The 13,928-nt window shown below is 33.7% G+C and overlaps 2 long non-coding RNA genes across 2 annotated transcripts; both read right to left on the bottom strand.

Annotated features, from left to right (window-relative positions):
* Positions 1-945: 945 nt before the first annotated feature.
* LOC138124399 (uncharacterized) lies at positions 946-2,976 on the bottom strand. Its single transcript, XR_011157131.1, has 3 exons — positions 2,476-2,976; positions 2,162-2,405; positions 946-1,768 (listed from the first exon to the last, which is right to left on the bottom strand). It is a non-coding gene; the product is annotated as an uncharacterized lncRNA (long non-coding RNA).
* Positions 2,977-11,998: 9,022 nt separating this feature from the next.
* On the bottom strand, positions 11,999-12,616 carry LOC138123952 (uncharacterized). The gene is made up of 3 exons (XR_011156956.1): positions 12,439-12,616; positions 12,268-12,381; positions 11,999-12,200 (listed from the first exon to the last, which is right to left on the bottom strand). It is a non-coding gene; the product is annotated as an uncharacterized lncRNA (long non-coding RNA).
* Between the last annotated feature and the right edge of the window lie 1,312 nt (positions 12,617-13,928).

Raw genomic sequence — 13,928 nt, 5'->3', positions numbered from 1 at the left:
AATTTACGCAGAACTGCCCCACAAATATGTACGTTTCATTTCAATTAAAATTTTACGATTATTGTTCCTAATGCGTCAATTGTTTAAAAAATGTAATAACCTCGGAGCAGTGTTCGGTTGAATTATAACCTAAAATATATTTATTATGACAAATCACAATACTGTCAACTAAAATGTCAGATTTTCATAGATAGTCCGAATTTGAAACAATCGTGAATGGTATATATTTTAAACCCGTTCGCGCAATAAAGGATAACTTTTTACACTTAAATAACTATTATTATTAAAAAGAAACTATAAAAAAGCAAAATAACGAAATTATTACCGAATATTTAACCGGTTCACTGATACCCGAGTTTCCCTGTGTGGGCGTGGCCAGGATGTCAGATGTCAAAATCAAAAATAGCGCAAGATGGGCGTTCAGTGTTAAAAAGTAAACAGTTGTAAATTGAAATCGTTTGCTATTCACGTTTTGATAATTGTTGTTATATTTAGCGAATATCTGAAGTATGTCCGATGCCAGTGAAAATGAAATGCAATGCACGGCTCCAGAATTAACGCAGATCGCGGCAAACTCTATGCAGGATCCACCGAAGTCCCGAAAAGTAGGTACATAATGCTGTCGAAGAAAAGTATTTGGCTACATAGGTAAAATTTCTGAGTTCCCTAGAGGAAGAATTATAAATTATTATACTTATACACATGTTGCATAAATAACTATTTCCTCTCATATTTTCTAAACTATTGTATTGTGAAGAGTTTGCTCGCTAATAATTCATCTGCGCTGAAACACTCGATAAGCAAATTCTATTTTGTAGTTTCTGTCCTCGAGAAACTGCGATGTTATTAAATTGTAACTTTCCAGACGATAGAGAGAGAATTTTTGATTTCAGAAAGGAAAATCTCCACAATATGATTGCACTGGGTCGCAGATTAATCTTTCGCAGTCAATAAAACCTAGTTGAACTTTACCATTTATTAAAGATTCATTAAATGTTAAGATCGCCATGGCCTGCAGTGTCTGTTGTGATTGTTTTTGTTGTTCTGTATATTAACTTGTCCATTATTATTACAGATTGTTACAAGTTTAATAAACACATAAAATAATTGTGAAATTACGTTTAGTTTGAATAAGTTCTACATAGAGATGTGTCAAGCTTTCAGTTATGTAAAATCGGCAAGTATAGAGCCGATATCAATTTGTATCCGAACTATAATTGCAGTATTGTAAGATGTCTGCAAGTGTGATTAATATTCCGGCCGTGGAGACCACCCCACAGTCAACTCTGTCCCCAAGTTGCGTGTCAGCCATTTCCGAACACACAGAACAACAGAAATAAAATTACCAATACAGATACCGACATAAAAACGTCATAATCCATCTTGTCTGTTGTTTAGTTTTTAGTTTCACGCACTTTCCGAAATGTTGTCGAATTTATTCGTGTCAGATGATGTTTCCAAAGTTTAAAAATAATGAGTTCCGCCACACGACTCTCACCCCGCGCCACCCTGCATGTGAAAGCTTGCCGATGACGCAGAACGTTATTTCAAGATGGATCACGTTTAAACTGTTATAACTTCTTTATTTATTACCCGATTTATATAGGATTTGCACACAATGTGGTCTAATCTTTCGCTCCAACATCCTTGGATTTAAATTCTAGAGATGGCGTCCTTTCTTCTCAAACGGATGCGGATTTTTTTCACCGAAGCTGATATTTTTAGATCGCTTTCGGGATTCCGACGTCGCGCTGATTTGTTGTGGGCTCTGAAAAAAAGTAATTTATTTAATCACCTTATTTACTCCATTTCCAGTATCAAAATAAATAAGGTTGATGACTTGTTATTTTTAGATCGTCGCGATAATTGTCTTCGTTCCGTATTCTTGATGGATTTTAAGTGACATTTAAAAATTGAAATTTTCCAAATAAAAAAATAAAATCAAGTAGTAATTAATTGTATTTATTCTGAGGGTTCCATACCGTAGATCATACTAATATTATTCGATTTTTGGTGAAAGAGTCGGCAAACTTTCAACGCCTATTAGGATCCCACAATCATTTATACTATTTGAATAGAAATAACTCCACAGTTTTGTATTCAAATAGCTATTATTTATACATCATACCCCCACTTTTCTTTTAATAAAAGATGTACCTACCAATTTTTTGTTACTTCTTTAACGTGATATGTCTCGTTGTTTGGGTGAACTTCCTGCTTAAACTTAATTACGACAATAAAAAGTTGTTGCCCTATCTGGCACCCGGTTCGGTTTGAAGGGAGCTTGTATCAAGAAATTTAATTAATTTTAAGAAACTGACGAAAAACAAAGTTTTTATGCCTTCCCCTGTTGAGAGATGATGTTTGTAATTACTTACGCCACAGTTGCAGCACCTACAACTCTTCTGTAAATAAGACGTGGGGTTATAAGGATTTAATTTAATTTCGTCCTTGTTTATATTCAAACACGCTTACCAGGCATCCCGACACTCCTTGCTTATCCGTTTGCCGGTGATGAATTACTCTGAATTAATTACACGTAGGTTTTGGGTAATGTATGGGAAGCCAAACACCCAATCTGGGGAACGACGGGGCGCAAATATAAAGAGAAAATTGTCACAATAACGACGAACGCTTAACATAATAATTAATTCATCGAGTGGCGGGTTTCTTCGCGCGGATCTTGCGGATTGCGGATTGCGGACCAACCCCGGCGCGCTGCAGGGCGTGAAGAATTTAAGAGCCGTGTTGTATGCTGCTAAGTTTCTATTGCTAGTATAAACGTCAAGCTCAAAGAGCAAACATGGAAACAAAGAGTTCTGTTAAAATGAAATATTTTACTACGTGGATATTAAAATTAGCCGCGATTCTACGCCGGCTTTGCTGCAAATCGTCACCTATCCATTTTTATACTATTTTCTTTACTTTAGTTGTTTAAAAGAATTAAAAAATTGTAGCTGCTAAGTAGTTGCAAGGCAAATCATCGAATTCCAAACCGAAATAGTACATTACAATACAAGTTTTATAAGACGACATGTTGCAAAATGTTTTATGAAACGAGTATAGTATACTATTTTTTTATTCTGCGTTTATTATCTACTTTATAGTAAAAATTATTATAGGGATTAATTTATAATTAAAAATTAATTTTATACATTTAGTAACATTAATTTAATTCAGTCTGACAGTATGGTTAAGTTGGATTAATATTTATTTAAATTCATAATGTACAGTCGGGAGCAATAAATTTTGATCGTCAAGGTCATTCTTTGACGCAATCGAAAATGCTCCATTGTAAAACAGTCGTAAATATCATAACCTATTATGTTGCATGACATTAATTGTCATTTTTTGTCATTCTTTTGACACTTTGTTGACATGGGCATAATCAGGCAGGGAATTTTTTTAAATTTGTGACAATCTAACCAAATTTTGAAATGACACTAACGACCAAAATTTATTGCTCGCGACAGTACATTCTAAATTATATTTTATTATTGTAAAAAAAATAGGTATAATCAAATTTTTCATTATTTAACACTTGAGAGAAGTAGTGCGGTAAGGTGTCACTTGACCATACTAGTGCAGTAAATTCTTTCATTACGAGGTTCACATGAACATCATAAAATTTGACTTTATGTATTGATAGTAGATAAAGAATTTTATTGCGAATACAATATTTATTACTAATATTTCAAATGTGATATACTCTGATTTAAAACAATTACTAACTGCCAACGCATTGTGTTATGATCAATAAGTAAATTAAAGCTGTGGGTTAAAGACCTACGGCGCCATTTTTATTCGCAGCTTGTCAAAGCTGTTAATTAAATTCATACGAAAGAGGTCGAGGACCTTCTGGATCAAAGGCCTTATTAATGTATTCATAACTTACTTCAAATACTAAAGTGGCTAAAATTTCCATTTTGTTCATCAGCCACGGATGGAAAAAAATATCCGAGTTATCTCGTGAAAAATTGGCTACGTGGAAAGGGTGTGTATATTTTTTTTTATTAATTGCCCCGACGCTCTGCAGCGGAATATTAATTGTGAATTAAACTAGCATAACAATTTATCTAGTCACTCTTAATTAAAGGAAATCCCCATTTGGTGGACCCTCCCATACCTTAACATTTCTTCACGTTTATTTGGGTTGGTTATCTGATGAAAATCAGGAAATGAGTTTTCGCTTGTATAGAAATCATTATCGGGGCGAGGAAAAGGATTACGGAATGCAATTATCTGATTAATGTGGTACAATAACGTTGTATCGGCGTTGTTTTCACGAATCCACTGACGGAATTGTGTATTTTTTCTCGTTATATTTTGGCCGATGGCGCTCCGACGCGAATCTATAACGTGCAATAAATTCACGATTTACAAGAATCTTAAGCGATTTAATGACGTCTGTTATTGGCAATAGGCCACATACGGCGGAGGCGGTATTAGTCTTTACTGTAAATTTGTGTGACAGCAAGGAGCGAGCTGATGGGAGTCTTGTTTTATGCAGATGCCATTTCGTCGCACGAAAAATTCCTTTTTTATGAGTACTAACAGGAAAAAATTGCACCACTGTTTGTTCACTATGAACAATGTTAATATTTACCAACATTTTGCTATGAATATTTATCTCTCGCAACATTGTTACACTCAAAATATATTTTGGCCCGTGTGTTTCAGCGTAATTAAAAGTAGACAACGTACTGTTACAACTTCGGTGACAGATTGCTTTAAATTCTTTTAAACAAACAAGTAAAAATTGATTTTGTGCTTAATAAAATTACAACGAATAAATTTGTTTTAATAGATAAACAACCAATGTGTCCAATTTTAATATCCAGTTTGCTATATGGGGATGGCTCTTGTGCTCTATCTCGGATATCACGCACAAAGTGATTCCTGAAAGTTAAGAAGTATTTGAAGACATCCTAGGTATAATAATACACACTAAATGTAACGGGCCTTCAAATAAATTTATATTTAGAGCAACCTATGGAAATTCAATTGTTTGCAACATTTTTCCAGCGTAGAAAATGACACAAGAAACGTCTGACATTTTAATGAAATAAAATTAGGTTAGAAAAATATTTTTAATTTTTGTAGAGCACTCTCCCTATTCCCCCTCCACGGAAATTGACAATATGAAATTGGGAAAAAGCTTACTATGTAACCTGTGTAACTCCGGAGAATAATTAGAATGTTGCCTAGGCCTACTCTAAATATATATTTATTTGAAGGCCCGATATAATCTGTCTAAAAAATGTCTCTTCAAGATTGTCTATGTTTTTATTTCCGTTTTAACCTTGTCATCGTCAAAATCTGAATTACTGAATTATTCAACAACTACAATTTTCCTTATATGAGTTATTATAAATTAACGCTTGACGCAGAGGATTGAGAGCCACCTCACAAAATATTCTTTGCTCTAGAGATTTTGTTGCATTTCAGAATTTATTTTAAGAAGAAGTCGTTCTCTTTGTCGTAATTTTATTTGTCATTAACGACCAAAAGATGTGATGCTTTTGGAAACAAACAAGAACTGATTCCATATCAGACCAGCCTGTAAGTGGCTGCGAATGGGTTTAATCTTGTTATTCACGGGTCACTTTTAACTCTTTGAATCAATAATCCCGCCTACGGTTCCGTTAATTTTCTGAAGGAAAATAGACCTACACGTTTGATTTGTTAAACAAAGAGCAATACCGTTACGTTTATGGCATTTCAACACGACACCCTTATCTCTTCGTGGTTGATTACCTGGTTTTTCGAACATTTTAAATTACAGCCTTTACTTGTACATATCGCGTCATTACAAATGCACAATCATTCTAATTTATACCTGGAAATGATAGAGCAATCGCATGCCATAAAGTAATACGACGTAAAACAAACACAAATTATAGACCGTGGAATACACACTTAGTGCCCTTTTCTTTGTCCCATCAGGTAAAAATGTTCCATTCTAAAATCAAATCAAATTGAGGCATTTCTGTTTAACTATTTATTTAGACCTAATTAAATAGGGAGCTCTCCGAGTCCAAATTAGTTTTGTCTTGGGAAATGTAAATTCCTAACCAAACTTCGCTTTAATTAGGCAACAAAGCGCCATAAATTTGGTCCTTTTACCAGTTACTTTCTCGCCAACTTCTCTACCTCTGCGCATTGTAGAAATTGCTATACTCGAGATTAACCCTCGATGTGATTTATCTGATGTGGATAATAAATTTTGATGATAAGTCATCGTCTCATTATTTCGCCGGAAGTTTTCACAGGCCTGGTCTGGTTTCATAAAGTTTGCGGTGATTTTTGATTAAACACAAATACGATTCGCCCACAATTTGGAAGCAAGTTCTATGCCGAATCGTGCTGGATTATTAAATATTTATTACATCGTACTTGGCTGTGATTTACGGTATACGTATAGATTTGCCGCCTCTTCTGGATTTGTCACTTTGACATCTGACAGTTCACACTTGTCACTTTACAGGTTTCATTGTTTATTATTTTGTAAACTGTTAATTAAGGTATTCTTACATCGTTGAGGCAGCAAAAGACTATCTGCAAGAATGCAAGCTTCTTTAGTACTCCTGCAGCTCTGCATTGAGGTCAGTCAGGTCACAACACAACGTACAATGAAAATTTAAAATGGACGCATAGTTGATTGTTTTTCGCTCGCTCCGCTAAAAAACTCGACTCCCTTGATTTTAGCTTGCCGTGTCGCTGATCTGCGAACGATTTAGCTTGTGCTGCGAACGATTTTACTGTGTCGCATGAAACTAATTCACTGCCCGGGAATAAAATGTATGTGGCGCGCCTAAAGAAGTTTTCACTTCAAAAAATCATATCTGTCTTGGGATTTGAACCCCTAACCTCCACAACACAAAGTAAAGCGTTTACACGCTTCCCCACAGTACTCTGTGGCTGTGATACGCAATTGTACCAATTTGAATGCCACTTCTCCTCATCTTGACGAAAGTACAGCGCGATCAATAATGACTGAGTCTGTTGGCAATGAAACAATTGAAAAATATTGGTGTTTTTTGTGTGCCGTAATTGGTACTGACCGGGTGTTTTAACTTGACACAACATTAAAAAAAAGGTTATTTTGGTTATAACAGGTGTTCAAATGAAAAGTTCATCGAGTTGACTTTGACTTTTTGACTGTTTTTCGGCATACTGTAGAAATAACGAGCGTCCAAAAACTTTTGTGGTCAAACAGGACGTGGTTTTCCCTCTGTTCTGTAAACTCAGGTCGTCTTTTTAGTTGGCATGCTTTGACATTTTATGTAGATACAACCTCGTAATTTTTGTTTAATTCTAAATTAAGTCGTTAACTTAAAGTAAAAACCATCATGTAGAAGTAAGAAAACCAGGAATTCTTTCGTTTGTTGGTTCTAGAAAGAATATTTCTTGCAAAAATCACTTCACGCCATTGCTTGCTCACTGAACAAATGACGTTTGACATGTACGGTTTGACAGCCGATAAAGCAACGCTGTCGTCAAGGGAAATAAAAGCAAGCAACAAGCCACTTGACCACGAGTTTTTTTGAACGCTTTTCATAAGAGCATCAATAACTCCTCGTAAATCAAATGGTAATGAAAAATATTCGAACGTATAATAAACATATATAATATATAATACGTATAATAAATACTTGTGCGTGAAGCTTTTTTCCGTAACTTTTTCTTTTGGACATATAAAATCAGACAATTTTTACTTTTCACCCATTGTTCAGATTAAATTAATAAAAATGGGCATCTGTGACCTAATTGTTTCTTTTATGAACACATTTTATTTGTGTAATGTTCTGTCTTTTAAAAATACATTCTAAGTTGATTGAAACATAATGTTTACATTAAAATGTGTTTTCAATGAGATGAAAATTGTTTGTTATTGTTGGTGTCTACAACACATTTGAAATTGTAAATTTTACTAGAAACCTCACGCGTTTGAAAATATGGTGACAGACATTATGTTTTATTATAGGAGTATTTATTTATTAGAATTAGTGATTTCGGACGAATTATGTCTTGTAACACTAAAGGACTAAAGCAATAACACTTCCACCAGAACCAATTTAAGTTTGTTGCTATTAAAAGAGAGTCCTTGTTATTTCTAGATTCGTGATCAACTGATCGCTTATCAAAGTTCTGATACAGAGTTTCATTATCATTATATTTATATACAGAGGATTGTAGCCCAAGTTGTAGCCCAATAATTAAAATTATGTGAATAAGTGAATACTTGATTGTGTTTTGATTGTTGATCGACAGTTGACACTACATATTGACAGTTCACGGCACATTGCTTGCTTCGACTACAATAATTTATAATAATCCTGTATATTAAATATATTTATATATCGCGCGTTCAAATGAAATCCTGGGCTGAGTAGGCGTTGGAAAAATTAAACCGTCTAGAACAGTGTAAAGTTTGAATTTCCCGCGGTTTGACACGAATGACATTTGTTTATGTTTAATCGAAACATAATTAAACATGTTTGTTTGCAGCAAAGGGTGTCCTTAGATATTTGCTTCGAGAATAGAAATCGTTACGTTATTCTATTATTGATGTACAACATTGCAAAGAAAGAAAAAATGAAAAAATTTTTGGGTCTAAATTTTAGGTTAGCTGTCAACATACTCCAATTAATCTACGCTTTAAAAAAGCACAACAATTGACGGTTTCCAACGCCTTCCCAGCCCAGGATTTCATTTGAACACTCGATATTTTTTCTTATTTTCCTACTTAACGTTCTTCTACACACGTTGAATGAAAGATAATAAAACGTTTAGACAAAATGAACTCAGTTTTCTAACAATTTATTATTACACACGCTCAGGGTTGTCTCAGTTTATTGGACAACTGGGGTGCATAACATTTATTAAATCTTACCACCTACAACTTTAGGTATTTTGAGGTAAAACATTAATCAAGGGAAATAGTTCAATGTGAAAAACTTTCAAAGGTTCGGTCAAATTAAAATAGTGGCTGCATTATTAATAAGAATAAGGAAATATACAAATCGGGGGATCAAACCGATTAGCAATTTATATAAATTGTTAAAATTTTGAAAATGTCATTTTAGGGAATTTAATTAACCTCTGTATCGAAAACTACGGTAGATAAAGCAAAATTGCATTAAATCTTATAAATTCATACAGGATTTTCAGCTTTCAGGGACCTCCAAAAAACTGCTAGCTTATCATCATAAATAAAGTATGTACTAAGACAAGATACCGCTACCATTGATCCATTCAGTTTTCAAAAATGAATAAAATTTAATTGTTTTCGGCTGAAGTGTGATGGCGTCATTTTGTGGTATAAATCGTTAACATGTCAGTCTATCGGTATAATAAAATAACTTTCATTTATTTATCAATTTCATTTATTAAATGTCAGTTTGTTGACAGGTTTTGCAAAATTATTGCTTACAAGAAATTGCAAATTTAAGAAACCGAGTAATGGGTCATCGGCCAAAAAGATTAATACATTACTAATGCGGCAGGCATTTTACATCGCTCGGTTTTTGTTAAAACCACTGTTAAAACACTCCCGCCTCGCGGTCGTGTTTCAAACTAAAAACCTAGCGCTGCAAAATGTAGCCTACCGCATACGTAATGTAAATAACTATTTGATGCCATTTAGAAATGGCTTTTAATCATTTTCTAATTTTCGCAATGACAAGTATAACATTTGAACTTTGTTATCTAATTATTTAGTTTCTATAATACTTTTAAGTAACTTGTAATGACCTTCTGGTAAATTCTACTTTACTACGGATATTTTTCTGATGCTATTATCCTTTCGTTAAATAAAATATGAATACATTTTCTTTATTATTTCTTTCTTTTTATGTGTTGTTCTGATCTGTTCACCTATGTACTTATTTGCCAAAACAAATATTTGTTACGTTTTTCCAACAAAAATGAAATTCCAATACACTTTCAAAGCACAATAATGACATTTTAAAGGAACATTTAACTAAGACATCGACTATAGTTTTTCATAGATAATTTGAATGACTTTTTTACATCATATGGTGTAAGTTGAATATTATCTACAAAATCTAATAGGCTTTGAAATATTCCAGTTACGTCAAAATGTAGCATCTAATAAATCATTTTGATTGACATATCGGTGTTGCGATGCGATCTGTATTAAGGGCGCCACACATATGCCCTATATCCCACTAACATTTAACTAAAATATTCTTTTAAACACACAGTACGAAGCATAATTCATTGTTTCAACTCAAAACGATAAAAAAAACATGTCCTCAATACAAGGCATTTAACTATTATTTAACCTTATTTGGTAGAAGCTTAATAATTATCGAAAAAGTTTTGAATTCTCTAAACGAGAAAAACTTGGTTAACGCTTGATTTAGAAATTTAATTAAAAGTGGAAACTACAAAAGATAAGATTTTGTTGTTATTTAAGACCCACTTTACGAATCTAATTGAAACTATGCAATATGCAAAAGGAGATTCTTTGTAACTGAAGTCAAGTATTGATTACTTGCAGTTGACTAATCCATTTTGAATTTATTTTTAATCTGTTCCAGTTCTAGGATGATGGAAACAGATAGAGAGATGAACATGTCACAGCAGTAGCTACAAAATTTGTGCGCTCTTGATGAAGCCAAAGAATGTTTTTCTTTGTATTCGTACATCTGCATCACACTAAAGTGTCACTTCTCAAACGATTCTTTTTATAGAACGACATGTAAGCGAAAAAGGCGCAGTCCTGACATATTCATTACATTAAATTACCTTCAAATGTCTCTTATAATGGGAACTCTCGGCTCGCTTTATTTTCCAATGTTTTCATTAAAATGCGGATATTTTAACTAGACCGAACAGTTTTTCCTTTCTCACGTACACGCGACACGCTCGTTTAGACCTGGAACAACGCTAGATACGATTACATTAGAAGAAAAGTGTCTTGCTCCTATCTTCCAGGTGCAAAAAAATAATTGGTTTTGAAATTGATAGTAAACATAACCGATATTAAATTAACAAACTTTTTGTTCCCATTTTCACGCGATCGGTACGCCGCTAACAGGTACGTACACAAGTTTAATTAAACTTGGTTTAATTACCAAATAGACAAACAATCAGAACAAGATGATATCCTGGAAGGTGCTTTCGTGCGGCTATTTTCGGACCTGGTATCATTAATTATCATTTTTATAGCATATCCACAACACTCACGAATGGACGAACTAAGACTATTAATCGTTGTTTCCTTAAGCATCAACTTGATTTTTTTACGACACTTTGTTCAACTTTGATAATTTATAAAGGACAAGTGTTTACTTTGCGTCACCAAGGATTTACCAGTCGAAAATATTTGCACGAGTCAGGGATGGGAGTACGGTCATAGTTATCCCGAACCAAAGCCATGTTAAAAAGCAGTGGCGGCGCGTCTAATTTTGATACAGCGCTTGTGCAAGAGAAGGTGGAGGTTGCCACTATTTTTCGATACCTGACGTATCTGGTACAAACACATATCTTAAAAATTGTACGTTCAATCTCCACCGCAATTGTGCTGTATTAAATCAAACGCTTCGCGTCGCCCATTGGCTATTTAGAGACCACGTGGTAAGAATCGGTGCGCAAAATCAAACTAAAGTCTATTTTTTCCTGGTAGACGCGTGTGTGCGCATCTCCGAAAGGTAGAATCACATAGCTAAGATTTTTAGCAGGATGCAGGAATTGTTAGTATTTTTGGTTGCATATTATCTAGGGGATCAGTATTTGTGGTTGCACATTAAAACTCATGATTATGATTTAATTTTTGTATAATTTGTAAAATGTAAACAAAAAAGTTTATGAATAAACCCGTAGAAAAATTGATAACAAATATTATATGTACAACATTTTTTATTTTTATTTTATACATACAGGAGTTAAATTGGGTACAAAACAACTCGATACTTTTGGATTCAATCGTTGATTAAAAAAAAAAAAAAAATAAAACAATCATCATTCATTGTTTTGCACTTCCCTGTACACAGCATCAATTGTGGGAATTCTGTTTGCAGAGAAAAATGAGTGCACTGTTTTTCGAATGAGATATTTTTGATGTTCATCCAATTGAATCATACATTTCCTATCAGGTTTCTTCGGTGCCTGTAATTGCCCACACTTCTTTTCTTCCGCCAAGTATCGTTGAATGGTTCTAAATCCACAACCTTCAACACAAAATAATTAAATTAACCTGTGATACAACAAAAAAAAAAAAAACTCAGAAATCAATACCAGCATAATCTGCAGTTTTTTCCATTTGAGCCGTCTTGGTTAACTCGGCAAAATCCTTGGAGATCCCACGAAATACTTTAAAGGTCATTTCTTTCTCGGCTTGTGAGAAATTTGCTATAAATATGCATTAATAAAAAACTGTTACTTGCTGTTAGCATACATCCAACTTACGCCGTTTATTTGGTGATCGAAATTGAGACATCTTGTTGACATATAAAAACTTCTTAACCTCTAAGAACTAAGAACTGTTTTTTTAATAAATAAACGGACACAACACAAAACACACACAAAACAGAAACAAAACAGACACAAAGCACGAAAGGAAAACTAAGAGACGATGAAACAAAAATGGCAGCTTGGACCTGATTGACAGTGCAGAACACTGCAATATTGCACATTTCTCTAGTGTAAGTAGAAAAAGAAAGTAACCAATAGGAAAGTCGTATTTCGTTGCAGGATTTTGTAAATGCGCACGCACGCGCCTACCAGGAAAAAATAGACTATAGAGTGGGTAACGCCAGCGCTTTCTTCCTCTACTTGAGAGTAAAGTTTACATTCTTATTCTGGGATAATTGTTGCTTACAATAATTACAGTAAACGTCTGTAAACTTTGTCGAAATAGAAGAGTTGTTTTGTAGGTTAACAACAGCTCGTCGTTGACGTTTCTTTGCTATTTCTGCAAAAAATCTACTTACCAGTGGCGTCGCGTTTGGCAATAAAGCTGGTAAATTAGCCATTCTAAGGAATGTGAAATATTGCTCTTGTTTATTTTATCAATTTTCTCCATTATCAGATATGTAATAATAATAAAATACACAATTATATGTAATTCCGATGTCTAAAATGACATGACATGATCGATTATTATTATTTGCAACGCCTGCTCTGATTTGTTTTCTTTTTGATCACATTGTATAACACTCGCTGCACTCGTATGTGTAAACTTCCCAGTGTTAAAGAAACTTGTGCGTCATACACATGTTGCATCAATAACAATTGTAATATTTATTAACAATTTATTACTAATTTATTGTGATTCATATATTTTGAATAAGTAATATGTTAAATATTAATGAAAAATTTATACAATATATTTTTCAGGTTTGACATAATTGTCCGTCGACAATAATTTTTGTTCGCTACATGTAATTCAAACAATGGGGCATTCGCAGCGGAGTGATTTGTATGCTGAAACACGTCAGAAATGTTACCAAATTGCACAATACAAACAAATAAGTTACATTGTAGGTGGACGTTCGAAATAATAGTAATTTATTAACCACCCATTTCATTTTGCGCTAAGTACAGTAAACTACAGGTTAGTGAAAATTTCAACTGTCGTGTTTGCAACATTTGCCAATGGAATTAATGTGGGTGGCGAGGCGCTCCTGTTCAGAATAACTTGTTAGAATATGAGAAACTTTTGCACACTGCCATATATCCATCATTTTCGTCGGAAATTATTAAATTCAAATTAGATTTTATTAGACTTCCAGACTCGTTACATGAAAACAAGAATTTTATTGCGACTGTAATATCGTTTATTTGTTTGTAAAGTAGCAGGATATATTATCGTTGTCTGCATTCTGGAACTACAAAGCGCCCACAAAATTATGGTTTACGACAATTCAAAGATACATTTTGTTGTTAAATCGTTCTTC

The sequence above is a fragment of the Tenebrio molitor genome, chromosome 2, assembly GCF_963966145.1.
Source record: "Tenebrio molitor chromosome 2, icTenMoli1.1, whole genome shotgun sequence".
NCBI lineage: Eukaryota > Metazoa > Arthropoda > Insecta > Coleoptera > Tenebrionidae > Tenebrio > Tenebrio molitor.
Note: the sequence above shows the minus strand (reverse complement) of the source record. Positions and strands in the feature narration are given on the sequence as shown.